The sequence below is a fragment of the Xyrauchen texanus genome, chromosome 36 (genome assembly GCF_025860055.1).
Source record: "Xyrauchen texanus isolate HMW12.3.18 chromosome 36, RBS_HiC_50CHRs, whole genome shotgun sequence".
Taxonomy (NCBI): domain Eukaryota; kingdom Metazoa; phylum Chordata; class Actinopteri; order Cypriniformes; family Catostomidae; genus Xyrauchen; species Xyrauchen texanus.
Window position 1 is genome coordinate 1,544,401 of NC_068311.1, and position 15,000 is coordinate 1,559,400.

At 42.0% G+C, this 15,000-nt stretch overlaps 1 protein-coding gene and 1 long non-coding RNA gene across 2 annotated transcripts in view; both read right to left on the reverse strand.

The window, feature by feature from the left end:
- Positions 1 to 1,821, reverse strand: part of LOC127630202 (endothelin-converting enzyme-like 1) — a 208,553-nt gene extending 206,732 nt beyond the window's left edge. Inside the window, exon 1 of the mRNA XM_052107678.1 lies at positions 1,459 to 1,821. The gene's annotated coding sequence lies outside the window, so the exon portion shown is untranslated. The remainder of the gene's footprint in view (positions 1 to 1,458) is intronic.
- Positions 1,822 to 13,703: 11,882 nt separating this feature from the next.
- Positions 13,704 to 15,000, reverse strand: part of LOC127630226 (uncharacterized) — an 18,936-nt gene continuing 17,639 nt past the window's right edge. The window contains exon 5 of the long non-coding RNA XR_007968833.1: positions 13,704 to 15,000. This exon is cut by the window's right edge and continues 153 nt beyond it. This is a non-coding gene — a long non-coding RNA (uncharacterized LOC127630226).

Sequence of the window (15,000 nt, forward strand, 5' to 3'; positions counted from 1 at the left end):
CTCTCTCTCACTCGCTCACTCACACACACAACACTCTCTCTCTCACACACACACACACACACACACACACACTCACACAACACTCTCTCTCACTCACACACACACACACTCACACAACACTCTCTCTCACTCACACACACACACACACACCCACAGTTAATTTATTTATCATATCAGTTATTGGCATTTTTATGGGAAGCCAAACACACCAAATGTGGGACGAAACGGTGTTACAGAGATCGTGACCGGTCATCTGCGCGGCTCAATGGACCAACTCGACACCACAGGGAGGACGTGTTTGCTAGCGCCACCCAAAGGACGTCATGGCACGGACCAAATAAAACAACGCAGCGTGAACCAACTGAACCATCAGTTCATTTGGCGCCAGAAGTTTCAATTTTACCCATAAATCTCTGACAATGGAAATCAGTGAGGTCACATGGCTAGGCCCATTGTGACCTCACTGGTTGGTGACCACTGACCAGTGATGTCACAGATATTGTTATAATCGATTTCTTAACGGTCTTAAATAAAATATGTTTCTGAATTAGTTAATAAAAATGCATGTGCATAACTGCAGTTACTGATTTAATTAAGAAACACGGGTGGTCCTTTCGCCTTTCGCCCAATGTTAGCTGGGATAGACTCCAGCCCCCCGCGACCCTGTACACAGGATAAGCGGTTGACGATGGATGGATGGATGGATGGATGGATGGGTGGTCCTTTCTTTAGAGAAGTATGTCTTTTGACCTCCTCGGAAACATCTGTTGTCCCTCGGGGGATGGCAAGAGTCGAACTCATAAATTATGGTGGCATTATAAGTGGAGCACAACTCCAAGAACATTCCAAACAGGACTTGCAGCATATTTGTTCTCTTTATGAATCAAAACTTCAACAGAACCTTGAGTAAGTACATAACATGGCCCATAGTTGATACATATGTATTTTAATAACATCATTTTAAGGGGTCTTAAGCCCACCAGTTCAGTTTAGTTCCAGCTGTCTAAGTGGGCACATATCTGCATTTTTCTGAGATGGCATCAAGAAGCATCCAGCAGACGCATTTTGCCATGTCTGCGGCCAATTTATCAAGACAAGAGCGAAAAAGTACTCATGGAAGCATCTGCTGATGGGTGAGGCCTACGAGGCATATTTCGGCATGCCTGTCGGGGATCAAGACAAACCCTGGGTACCTCATTTCACCTGCGGGCACTGCAAAACAACTCTGGATGTGAGATGGACAATTGCTGCTCGGAATCTTATGTTATACATTTTTTTTAATTTTTCAATTGTAAAAGTTTTTAATTTTATTGATAAAAAAAAATATCATGTATGAAAAATGAGAATCTCTTACACGTTAGTCATGGGTGACATAAATGCATTTTTGTAGGATGGTACATAGGGGAAAAGAGAGCCATGAAGCTCGCTATCCCAATAATTTGGCGGGAAACCACTGACCTCTCCAGCAACTGCTACTTCTGCATGGTGGACCCTTCCAAACGTTGGACTGGCAAGAATGCACCAGATCTTCCTTCATCCTTCGCCCCGATGCCACTCTGCCATGAGCTCCCCGTACCCACTCGTATCCACAGCAAGTCCGAGAGCGAGGAAGACGTTGTAGATTCAGATGACAGTTTCAGAGGTGGAGCTGAGGAGAGAAACCCACTCTACCCCAACCAAAAACAACGACTTGAGTAGAGATCTTGGTCTCACCAAGTCCAGTGCCGAGCTTTTGACAGCTAGGCTCAAGCTGTGGATGAAAGTGTACAAATCGCAGATCAGAGGAAGCGTCGCCAATCTTTTTCCAGCTTCTTCACCCGTCAAGATGGGCTCTGCTTCTGCCACAATGTGACCAGCCTGTTTGAGAAAATCGGGATCGCCTGTAACCAGAATGAGTGGTGCATGAGGCAAGCATATGACGTCATTGCCATGGTATCCACGTGCCAAGCGTGTGAAATCATTGCCATGGTATCCACGTGCCAAGCGTGTGAAGTCATTGCCATGGTATCCACGTGCCAAGTGTGTGAAGTCATTGCCATGGTATCCACGTGCCAAGCGTGTGAAGTCATTGCCATGGTATCCACGAGCCAAGAATGTGACGTCATTGCCATGGTATCCACGTGCCAAGTGTGTGAAGTCATTGCCATGGTATCCACGTGCCAAGCGTGTGAAGTCATTGGCATGGTATCCACGTGCCAAGCGTGTGACGTCATTGCCATGGTATCCACGTGCCAAGCGTGTGAAGTCATTGGCATGGTATCCACGTGCCAAGCGTGTGACGTCATTGGCATGGTATCCACGTACCAAGCGTGTGAAGTCATTGGCATGGTATCCACGCGCCAAGTGTATGACATCTTTACCATGGTATCCACATGCCAAGCGTGTGACATCATTGGCATGGTATCCACGCGCCAAGTGTATGACATCTTTACCATGGTATCCACATGCCAAGCGTATGACATCATTGCCATGGTATCCACGTGCCAAGCGTGGTAAAAGTGTCTTACAAAGGTTAAATGACTATATTGTTTTGTATGAATGAGTGATCAGGATGCTTTTCACATCATTGTGTAGCACAAACTCTAGGCTACAAGATCAAGTTCTCAAAAGTCTTGTGGACAAATGTTTAGTGTGTGTTATATGACCTTATTTCAGTGACTTAACATTTTAGTTGTTTCAAAAACCATGCATAAACATTATTTTCTCAAAAATACAAACATGTACACACATGTAGCTCACATATTATTTTAGCCCAGTTTGTGCTGAATACAGTGTTATCAGACTTTAGCCATTAATGTGTTTTTAAGCAACTGAAAAAAGCACAAATGTCAAGGCATGTCAAAACTTCTCCAGGGCCCAAAACACCCTCAGACCCCAGAGGGATAATGCCAAACCAAACTCAGACAGAACTGTGTCGGCACGATTGTTTGTGGTACATCTCAAATAAACAAGTGTTCTGCTGAATTCATCAATGCAGTCATGAAGAACAAATCAGTTTGTGATGAGTCATGATGCCTCGAGGAGAAATAAAAAGAGGTTTATTTAAACAATTGAAGCATAGGAAGAAATAACTCTTCAAAGTAATAATTGCAGGTAGCCACTTTTTACAGTGTAAAAAGATAATTCCATTCTACCATATCTAACGCCTTTTGGGCATCACCTGAGATGACAGTGACCGGAGTCTGATCATTCGCCACTGACCACATGATATTGATGAAACGCCTAATGTTATGAGACCTGAATAAACCCCACCTGGTTTTTATGTATAAGAGATGTCATAACTTAATCGATTAGACAAAAATGTTGACAATAATGTAACGTCTAGCTCAGCGTTTCTCAACGGGGGCGGTACCACCCCCTAGGGGGCGTTTGGACAGTGTTGGGGGAGGTGTGAACGAGGCAGCAGAGAGGGGGCGCTCAGGCACAAATGGGGGGCGTTACTCAGAGGTACTCAACAGGCGGCCTGCGCAAAAATCTTTTCAGCTCTTCTCCTTAGCCTATGTCTTCGTCTTGCTCGGATTACTGCTGCCACTTCACCAGGAGGATATGCCAGGAGAGCCGCTTCCTAAGTTACACATGCTTTTAAGAGGCGGAGAATTTTCAGCGCAAAATAGAGGCGCGCTTTCACCGGCTTTTTCTGTACATGACGCGGAATACATAATTAGGCGCATAATTAGTGCTCAGGGCTCACACTAATGACCGTAATTAATACAAAAAAAGTGGCTGTTTTTGACGTCGTTTTTTCTTCGGTTCAGTTCAGGTGGCCGAGATGTTGTCGTCTTTGTTCGTCATTTGAAATCAAATGACCGTTTGTAGGCTATGCAAATTTGAAGCCTAGTATATATTGCCTAATCGAGTGCACGAACAACCGCTGCTTTTTCATTGGCCATTTAGGTTAGTTACGTTATTGTTCACGTGATTGGTTCATCTTAAAAAAATGTGTGTGTGAGCCTGAATTTGTTTGAATTTCTGAATTTGTTTGAAAATACATTTGCAATACCCTTCAAACAATCCATGTGTTTTTGCATTTTTTTCCAAACACAATATTACTCAACTTGAGGCTTTTACATGTAGTTTAAATACAATAAGAAACTTCTGTTTCAGTTTTTTTTTTTTTTTACCAAAAACTCAGGCTTCAGGTATCAGTGTTGCAATTGTTTGGCTGTAATAGTATTTCTGAAGTGTTTTTGTTTTTTTTTGTTTTTTTTGGGGGGGCGTTAAGAGGATCATGAAGAGGTCAGGGGGGTGTTTGTTCAAAAAAGGTTGAGAACCACTGGTCTAGCTGGATCAGGGAAATTGGACGGTACGCTATTACAATCTTTGTCCTTTTTAAGAATCAGAATGATCCGGGCTTGTGTCATGGTTGGGGGAAGCTCTCCATTCTTTAATGATTCTGTATGAACTTCTAACAAAACTGAAGCCAGTTCTGTAGCATAAGATCAATAAAATTCAGCGGCAAAGCCATCTGGCCCTGGAGCTTTGCCTGTAGGAAAGGCCTTAATTACCTTGCCCAACTCCTCCAAGCTTATCTTAGAATCAAGAGAATTGTTTTGCTCAGTCATCAGTTTAGGAAGATCTAATGGTTCCACTAAGTTTCTAATATCTTCATCAGTAGACGAAGATGTGGAACTATAGAGATCAAGATAGTATTATTTAAATGTATTATTAATATCAATGTCATGACCGAAAGAACTAGGTCGCGAGTACAAGCGGCCGAAATGGAGGAGAAGACCCAGGATTAGGTGGAGAGATTACATCTCCACACTGGCCTGGGAACGCCTCGGGGTCCCCCAGTCAGAGCTGGTTAATGTGGCTCGGGATAGGGAAGTTTGTGGCCTCCTGCTGGAGCAGCTGCCCCCGCGACCCGACTTCGGATAAGCAGTTGAAGATGGATGGATGGATGGATTAATATCAATGGCTGAGGTAAACATTTCATCACTAGAGGTTTTCACTGCGGGAATGGTAGAAAAAGACTTTATATATCTATATTATTTATATATCTAGCCGAAAGCTTCCCTGCTTTGTCCCCCAACTCAAAGTTTGCCTGAACTGCCAAAACTCCGCCTTCCATGACAAAATAGCATTATATCTGTATTTCAGTCGGGTCAATTCTATTAGGCCATTAGAAGACATTCGGCACCTATACCCATACACCCTTCCAACTCCACGAGTTCTCGTGCTTTGATTGTTTGGTGAATGAGGCATACTGTATGATCCGACCCCTAAGAACCACCTTAAGTGCCTCCCAAGCCACGCCCACAGGATAATGAAGACCAGTTGGTCTCCATATTAACATTGATTTCAGTCTTTAACATTTGTTGGAATGAAGTATTTTGCAAAAGTGATCCATTAAAGTCTACATGATTTATTTTTCTCTGTAAGTGGCAACACCTCTAAACTCACCAGGGCGTGATCCTAGACGAAGATGTTTCCAATTGAGCAACCCAAAACAGATTAAATGAGGGACTTATATAGATTTATAAAATAAATATTTTCTAGAATAAATATTATGGACTGAGGAAAATAAATGATAGTCCCTACCAGATGGTAGGTAATATCTGTGATCCATCTACATGTTGACTCAGATCAAATGTGTTTATAAACTGTTTTAAGTTCTTTGGCAGTGATGCGTTTGGGATTATCTATATGAATGTTGAAATATAATGACAGGTTAACTTGACAGTATCAGTTTTTGGCACCACAGCAATGTCAGATTGATGTCTAATAGGCGACAGATTAAATCTTTTCGCCATGTGTATTTAGAAAGGCTTAGTCTTTCTAAATACACATATACAAAAGCAACTGGCACAGCAGGTTCCCGATACACATCAATTAGAGCTGTTATCTGTTGTTCATTGAGAGCGGAAGATTGTACCCTTGTGTTTTGGCTCTCTCAGAGAGTTGAGCCCAGGTGAGCTGAGCCTGCAAGCTTTGGTGGTAGAGGGGCCCATCATCTTTTGGTTGGTTTCTGGGGGCTCGCACCAATTTAGTGGGAGAGCTTTTAACTACCATACACGAGTTCCTCCATATTCTCAGAGAAGCTCAGGCGTGGGGATGATGACGAAAGGGAGAAAGTGTTGTGACAGAGACTGCGGCTCTGGTGTTTCTGGAGACTGATGTATATTGTTGATATCTTGGCTTTTTTCCCAGAAATCGTCCTTGGGTGCTGTAACTTAGAGCAATTTTACAACACACACACACACACACACACACACACACACATGTTGTGTTTCCATGTTTTATGGGGACTTTCCATAGACATAATGGTTTTTATACTGTACAAACTTTATATTCTATCCCCTAAACCTAACCCTACCCCTAAACCTAACCCTCACAGAAAACTTTCTGCATTTTTACATTTTCAAAAAACATAATTTAGTATGATTTATAAGCTGTTTTCCTCATGGGGACCGACAAAATGTCCCCACAAGGTCAAAAATTTCGAGTTTTACTATCCTTATGGGGACATTTGGTCCCCACAAAGTGATACACACTCACACACACACACACACACACACACACACACACACACACACACACGCTCACATACACACATATGTATACACACACACACACATACACACACATACATATGTATATACACACACACACACACACACACATACACATACATACACACACACACACACACACACACACATACGTATACACACACACACACATACACATACGTATACACACACACACATACGTATACACACACACACACACACATACGTATACACACACACACACACACGTATACACACACACACACACACACACGTACGTATACACACATATACGTATACACATATACGCACACACACATACGTATACACATAAACACACACACACACACGTGTATACACATTCACACACACACACACACGTATACACATACACACACACATATGTATACACATACACCCACACACACACACACACATACACACACACATATGTATACACATACACACATACACAAGTATACACATACACAAGTATACACATACACACACACACGTATACACATACACACACACACACATGTACACACACACACAATATGTATATACACACAAACACACACACATATATATATATATATATATGTATACACACACACACATGTATACACATACACACACACACATGTATACACATACACACACACGTATACACATACACACACACGTATACACACACACATATGTATACACACACACACACACGTATACACACACTCACATGTACACACACTCACACACACACACACACACACACGTATACACACACTCACATGTACACACACACTCACTCACTCACTCACATGTACACACACACACACACACACGTGTATACAGAGTGGTAGTGGTGTAGTGGGCTAAAGCACATAACTGGTAAGCAGAAGGTTGCTGGTTCGATCCCCACAGTCACCACCATTGTGTCCTTGAGTAAGACACTTAACTCCAGGTTGCTCCGGGGGGATTGTCCCTGTAATAAGTGCTCTGTAAGTCACTTTGGATAAAAGCATCTGCCAAATGCGTAAATGTAAATGTAACACACACACACACACACACACACACACACACACACACACACACACACACACACATCCTGAGGAACACCACCACACCGAAAAACGCGCTCAGCTTTTGGGCGGCTGTTTGACGGTCACTGCGCTCTGCCGCTCGTCATCATCTCGTCTGCTGACTGAGGGTCTCCCGGTGCTCGCCGGACTATTTGAGACTGACAGAGAGAGCTGGCAACGATTGTCGCTTTCTCTCCGGCTGTGGCAGTCATGTGACCAGTGCGAAAATCAGCCAATGAGAGTGTGGCCGTAGCCAGCAATGAGGTCACCGGACCTCGGGAAATGTTTCAGATTCTGTTTCATAGTAACATTATCTGTTACTGAGAGTATGTAACGACGGTATTTTGCCACAAATACTGTATAATAAAGGTTAATATTACTAGCCTCCAAAAATATAAAATATTGTACATTTCAGCAATAAAAGTCACTTTTATGGAAGTTGTTTTTGTTATTTCTACATGTGTTTAGGATATTGTTTTTCATTACAAATTCCATAGAATATTTTTTATAATAAATTTTTACAAATCATAATTACATCTAACCATGCTGATTTTATTATTATAATTTTATTTACCTGTGAGGATGAAGTTTTGACTTTTTCTTCTCTGTCAACATGTTTAGTTCTAATGAACTTAAAGGTGCTCTCAGTAACGTTTCGCTCGTGTCATCTTGGTCTTACAGCGACACCTAGTGGTGTGGATGCAGCATCATTCAAAATCAACAGTTTTCAGTTACAGATGCCATTAAGTCACTTTTCACAATCAACCATGATTCATTTAATCCAGGAGTGAAAGTGTCCAATAACAAGATGGTTACTGAGATTAAGCCAGCGGTGTTCAGCTGGTCATGTGACTAAAATGGCCGCCCCCCCATGAGGGCGCCCCTACCCCATGTAGTATAAAACAGCTTTTATAAGGTCACTGACATGACTAGAGTCCTCTTCTCATGCGAGTAGTCATGATTTTATACATGTTTAAAAACAAATATAAAAAATGACTAGAAAAATGTCGTACATAGTAACCCAGATATGAGCCGAATCCATCAACATTACAGTGAGCAAGAAATCATCCCAGGATTTTACATAGCAACTGGCCCTATGTAAAGTTGAGCGGGGGGTGTTCGCTGTCCTTTTCCGCAAATCGTAGCGCCGTTTCGTGGTCTGTTCTGCATAACACGGCGGCTCATTTTAGCTTATCGCGGCCCGTTTTGCAGCCAACACACTGGCCCGCTCAGTTCTCCTGATAGCCAGTATGCCCCGATCGGCCCCAAAGTGCGTCGGCCCACCGGGAAAATGTCCGGTATGCCAGATAACCAGTCCAGCCCTGACAGTGTGTTTGGCCCACATACGTATTACTTTCAGATTTGTACTTTTAGATATAGTTTCAAAATACAGTTTGTGTTCATTTCAATTTGAAATTGTTAAAATAAAGATATTTTTTCAGTCCATTTAACTTTATATGTAGCCTATAATAACGTGCCGTAATAATAATTAAATCACAAATCAATACTACATTTTTATCCTTATCAATTGAAATACACTTTACACTTATACAATTTCGGGACAGTATTTTGGCTAATTAGATACATAATAGCAAGTATAATAAATGAAATAACCAAATGTGCTTATTTGGTAATCACAAAAGACTGTGGTTGGTTCATCTTGTACAGCGCTGAGAAAAGTAACAGTTTCACGCGACAGCGCTGTATGCCGAGTCAGATGCGGTGCGTTCAATAATTTACATCTAAATGATGACACTGGGAAACTTTAACAGTAAATAGAAAATACACAGTGAAGACTTCAAACAGGCAAATTATTATTAATAATAATTATTATTTAGACACATTACACCTCATGCTAATCAGTCATTTATTCCATATTCATGTTTTTTGTTTTTTTTTTTAGATTAAAAAAACTATTCTGAATAGGTTTGAATCAACATGAGGGTGAGTAAAAGATGACAGGAATTTCATTTTGGGTTTATTACAAAAGGCCCAGGGATTCTCAGATGTGATGGATAATTCTGACCAATCAGATTGCTTGATGTTACTGCAGCATCACGTGCCTGAAGTGAAAACAGAACGTGAGTGTTGAGCATATGCAAAGTCACAAGTGACAGTTTATGTTTAGATTAACACCTGTTTATTTTGGCAGTACTTTTGAGTTAACCCTCGGGACATGCGTGCATGTAAAAGCCACACATATATTCCCAACAAAGTGATATACAATAAACTCACTGAACCAACTCGGAAACTGCCTGGTGATTCTTTTCACATAAGTGTCATCACACACAGTTCTGAGGGTTTCAAATTAATCTGAATCACTGCCTAATCTAAACCCCCTTCTATTTCAATTGTGGCACCTGAAGGACCGGCTGAAATAGAGGGGGGTTTAGATTAATGTTACATTTCCTCCCCGTCTAGGGGTCGGGAAGAAAACTAACAATTTATAAGGAACTTGTGACTTATCTACTACAGCGTCAATACATCTTGCCAAATTTGGGTCTGCCCTTTGCGCAGCAGCTAACTGCTCTTAGCTTACCTTTATGGGCTGTAGGGTTGGGTTGGAAGGCTCAGCAGTTCCTGGATGCTGGGGTGTAATAAACATCTTTCCCTGAGTAGTTAGGAATGAATCTGAAATGTCAACTACATTTCCAAATTTCTTTGCTTGAGCACGAGTTACGGCACAAGATGGAAAAACAGAAGGAAACTGTCTAGAGACATCAGTTGGTCATAAGCGTCAGGTTTAGCAGACACATTGGGATGAGGAAAAACCTTTCCACCAACTAGGTCATTACCTAATATCATGCTCAAACCTTCAACCAGCAGCTGTGAACGTACTCCCATTTTCACTGCACCTGTAATGAGTTCAGAGGTTATATACACATGATGTAAAGGTACTGAAATACAGCCTTATTCCACACCACGAATTAGCACATCACTGCCCGTATATGACTCAGCCGAAAAAGGTAGCACGCTCTCCAAAATTAATGACTGTGCTGCCCCCGTATCTCTCAACATCATAATCGGTCTAAACTCAGTGTCATTGGAAAGGGCTATTGTGCCTTCCATTGCAAATGGCTTAAAGGTAGCTGGTAAACAAGGATGATCCACATCATGATCAGAGAGAGTTTGTGCAAATGAAACACTTTTAGATTTGCTAGTGGCATTTTTTGCTTCCATGCTTTGCAATCTGAGATCAAATAGTCAGGGTCAAGGCAGTAAAAGCATGGTCTTTTGCCTGCAGCATTTTTCGGGATGAACTTAGAGTCATGGCCAGTTCTAGAAACACTAACCCACAGTGATTCCTTCCTTACTTTCTCACCCACTGATGGAGTTTGAACAGAACGAACAGAGGGAAACACAGTTCTGTGGGTGAGCACAAATTCATCAGTTAAAACCGCTGCTTCAGAAATTTTAGATACTTTTTGCTCATTTAAATACACTACAAGACTTTCGGACACACAACAGTGAAGTTTAAGTCCTCCTCAAAAGTTGTAGTTTTGCTGGCCAAGCACCACTTCTCAAAAAGTGTTCTTTTTTCTCTCGTGAACTCCACGAATGCTTTTGAACAAGCCCTAAATCTTTGTCGATATGCCTCCGGCACTAATTCATAAGCTCGCAAAACCACAGCCTTTACAATATCGTAGTCCAATGAATCTTCTATTGGCAAAGCTGAGCACACCTCTTGAGCCTTGCCTACGAGATTGCATTGCAACATTAGTGCCCACATGTCTCTCTACCAATTTAATTTAGCAGCAACACGTTCAAAGGCAGTAAAATACGAATCAACCTCCGTTTCGCGAAATGGAGGTACTAATTTGACATATTTACTGACAACAAATTTAGCTTGCGAAGCACCACTATCAGAGAAAGATCTTAATCGAGGTAATGGAACTGGTTTATTGCGCAAGGCTTGAGCCTCAAGCTCGAATTCTCGCAGTTTAATATCCCGACCTGCCTCAATCTCCCAAAGCTCTCAACGCAGAAGCTGAGTTTTGTGTTCATGTTGCTTCAAAGCAAGATCCAATTCTTTCAATTGAATTGCATCTTTAAGATCTTCACGAGGGACCTTTGTACTACTTACCAAATAAATTTTAACAGATGAGGTATCACCACCCGACTCTGCATTACCCGCACCCTCCCCGGAGCGTTCAGGTAAGATACCAACTTACGGTATAAATTATCTTTTAACACCTGTTTCTTGGCTTCCTTGGGAACTGATATATTAAAGAAATCTGCAATTAGAATCAGATCCTTCTTTCTACATCGGTCAAATTCTTCTAAAGTGGCCGATAAACTAATTCACTAATATGGGATCTCTTCCCCCACTCAAAGTTCAAAAACAGCCAATACAAAAAAATAAAAAGACTTACAGAATGTGCACAAAAAGACGAGATTCCAATTGTCATGTCCCAATAGACGAACGGACGAGCCCTTAATTGTTACGTCTCAATAGATGAACGGACGAGCCCCCAATTGTAATGTCTCAATAGACGAACGGACGAGCCCCAAATTGTAATGTCTCAATAGACGAACGGACGAGCCCCAAATTGTTACGTCTCAATAGGAGAACGGACGAGCCCTTAATTGTTACGTCTCAATAGACGAACGGACGAGCCCCCAATTGTTACGTCTCAATAGACGAACGGACGAGCCCCCAATTGTAATGTCTCAATAGACGAACGGACGAGCCCCCAATTGTTAAGTCTCAATAGACGAACGGACGAGCCCCCAATTGTAATGTCTCAATAGACGAACGGACGAGCCCCCAATTGTAATGTCTCAATAGGCGAACGGACGAGCCCCCAATTGTTAAGTCTCAATAGGCGAACGGACCAGCCCCCAATTGTTAAGTCTCAATAGACGAATGGACGAGCCCTTAATTGTTACGTCTCAATAGACGAACGGACGAGCCCTTAATTGTTACGTCTCAATAGACGAACGGACGAGCCCTTAATTGTTACGTCTCAATAGACGAACGGACGAGCCCCCAATTGTTACGTCTCAATAGACGAACGGACGAGCCCCCAATTGTAATGTCTCAATAGACGAACGGACGAGCCCCCAATTGTAATGTCTCAATAGACGAACGGACGAGCCCCCAATTGTTAAGTCTCAATAGACGAACGGACGAGCCCCCAATTGTAATGTCTCAATAGACGAACGGACGAGCCCCCAATTGTAATGTCTCAATAGGCGAACGGACGAGCCCCCAATTGTTAAGTCTCAATAGGCGAACGGACGAGCCCCCAATTGTTACGTCTCAATAGACGAACGGACGTGCCCCCAATTGTTACGTCTCAATAGACGAACGGACGAGCCCCCAATTGTTACGTCTCAATAGACGAACGGACGAGCCCTCAATTGTTACGTCTCAATAGACGAACGGACGAGCCCTCAATTGTTACGTCTCAATAGACGAACGGACGAGCCCCCAATTGTTACGTCTCAATAGACGAACGGACGAGCCCTCAATTGTTACGTCTCAATAGACGAACGGACGAGCCCCCAATTGTAATGTCTCAATAGACGAACGGACGAGCCCCCAATTGTAATGTCTCAATAGACGAACGGACGAGCCCTCAATTGTTACGTCTCAATAGACGACGAGCCTCAATTGCGCTCAATAGCGACGAGCCCTCAATTGTTACGTCTCAATAGACGAACAGACGAGCCCCCAATTGTAATGTCTCAATAGACGAACGGACGAGCCCCCAATTGTTACGTCTCAATAGACGAACGGACGAGCCCTCAATTGTTACGTCTCAATAGACGAACGGACGAGCCCTCAATTGTTACGTCTCAATAGACAAACGGACGAGCCCTCAATTGTTACGTCTCAGTAGACGAACGGACGAGCCCTCAATTGTTACGTCTCAATAGACGAACAGACGAGCCCCCAATTGTAATGTCTCAATAGATGAATGGACGACCCCCCAATTGTTACGTTTCCTCCCCGTCTAGGGGTCGGGAAGAAAACTAACAATTTATAAGGAACTTAAAGATAGGAGAAAAAAAAAAAACGTGTTTGGAAGTCTTCACTCCTGTCCCAGCCAACAATAACCACAACAGGTTACGAAAACAGTTTACAAGTTTTATTGTCCTCTATTAAATACAAAACAAAAGGGAAGCAGAAAGTATTCAAGGCCCAGGCCAAAATAACAAACAAAATGAGTCTAGCTGAAAGGGAGGCACAAACTACTTACCCTTACAGACAAAGAAATAGAAAATAACAACAAATCTGGCCTCAGTCCCTACCTAGCAATAAACAACAGAAAACAGGTTTAACAACAAAGAAAATGGTGCCCACCTCTCTACCGCCCGCTTCCGTGGATACCAACGGGTGGAAAAGATCGCACACCCAACAAAGGAACTTATAATACAATGTTTAAATTGGAGTAAGTTTATCATATTGTAGTTTCCAATTAACAACAGCATTAAAACACAAAGGCTATCAACGCTGGGGCAGGAGGAAAGAGTCTCTCCTAGCAGACTTTCCACCTCAGCTTTATTCCCATGTTCTTCTGGTAGTGCACCAATCAGAGCTGCTCAGCACTCGATCTTAATTACTTACAGCTGATGTAAATTAACCTGGTTGGGATGACAGGGAACACAAGGGAAACAACAGAAAACATACAAACAATGTATAGTCAATATACATGCAACTTCTACATCCACAGATGTAACAAGGAAATAAAAGAAAGATACGCCCTGGGATGTAACATTAAGCACTAAGCAATCTGATTGGTCAGAATTATCCATAACATCTAAGGATACCTGGGCCTTTTGAACAGGGGTGAACATCTTTAATAAACATTATGAATACAGACAAAAGTGTATAATAAACATTATATGTCTCACTATGAAAAATGCACATTAAACACACAGTTTGCATGTTTTATACACATATTAGTCAAACACTATTTACAGGGAACAAACACCAACTGCATTGCATTTAATATTATTAGCATTGTTACAATATTACTCTTATACCGCATCATATAAAATGATGTGTATGTACATGTTACATAACGTGAGTCCTTTCCAAGCACATTTATATTTAATGATCATTTCGGTTTCCTCTTGAAAATGTGGTTTTCATGACATCACTCAACACATTCCTGTTAGGGTGGAGTCTCCACATCCAGAGTTGCTCCATGTCATGATTGAACTCAATCCAAGGACTTCAGAAATATAAAACTCTGCGGGTAATCTGGTAGTCTGGGCTTAGTTGGAACTTTGTATTGAATCACTTTTGAATGTCTCATGATGTTGTGTCTCAATGCTCATTTCGCAAGTCAGTGTGGATAAAAACGGCTGGTAAATGAATACACGTAAAGGTTAAAACAAGCATGACCCTCTGAGGCAGATAGGTCGGAAGTGGATGAGGTCACAGAGGTCAAGGA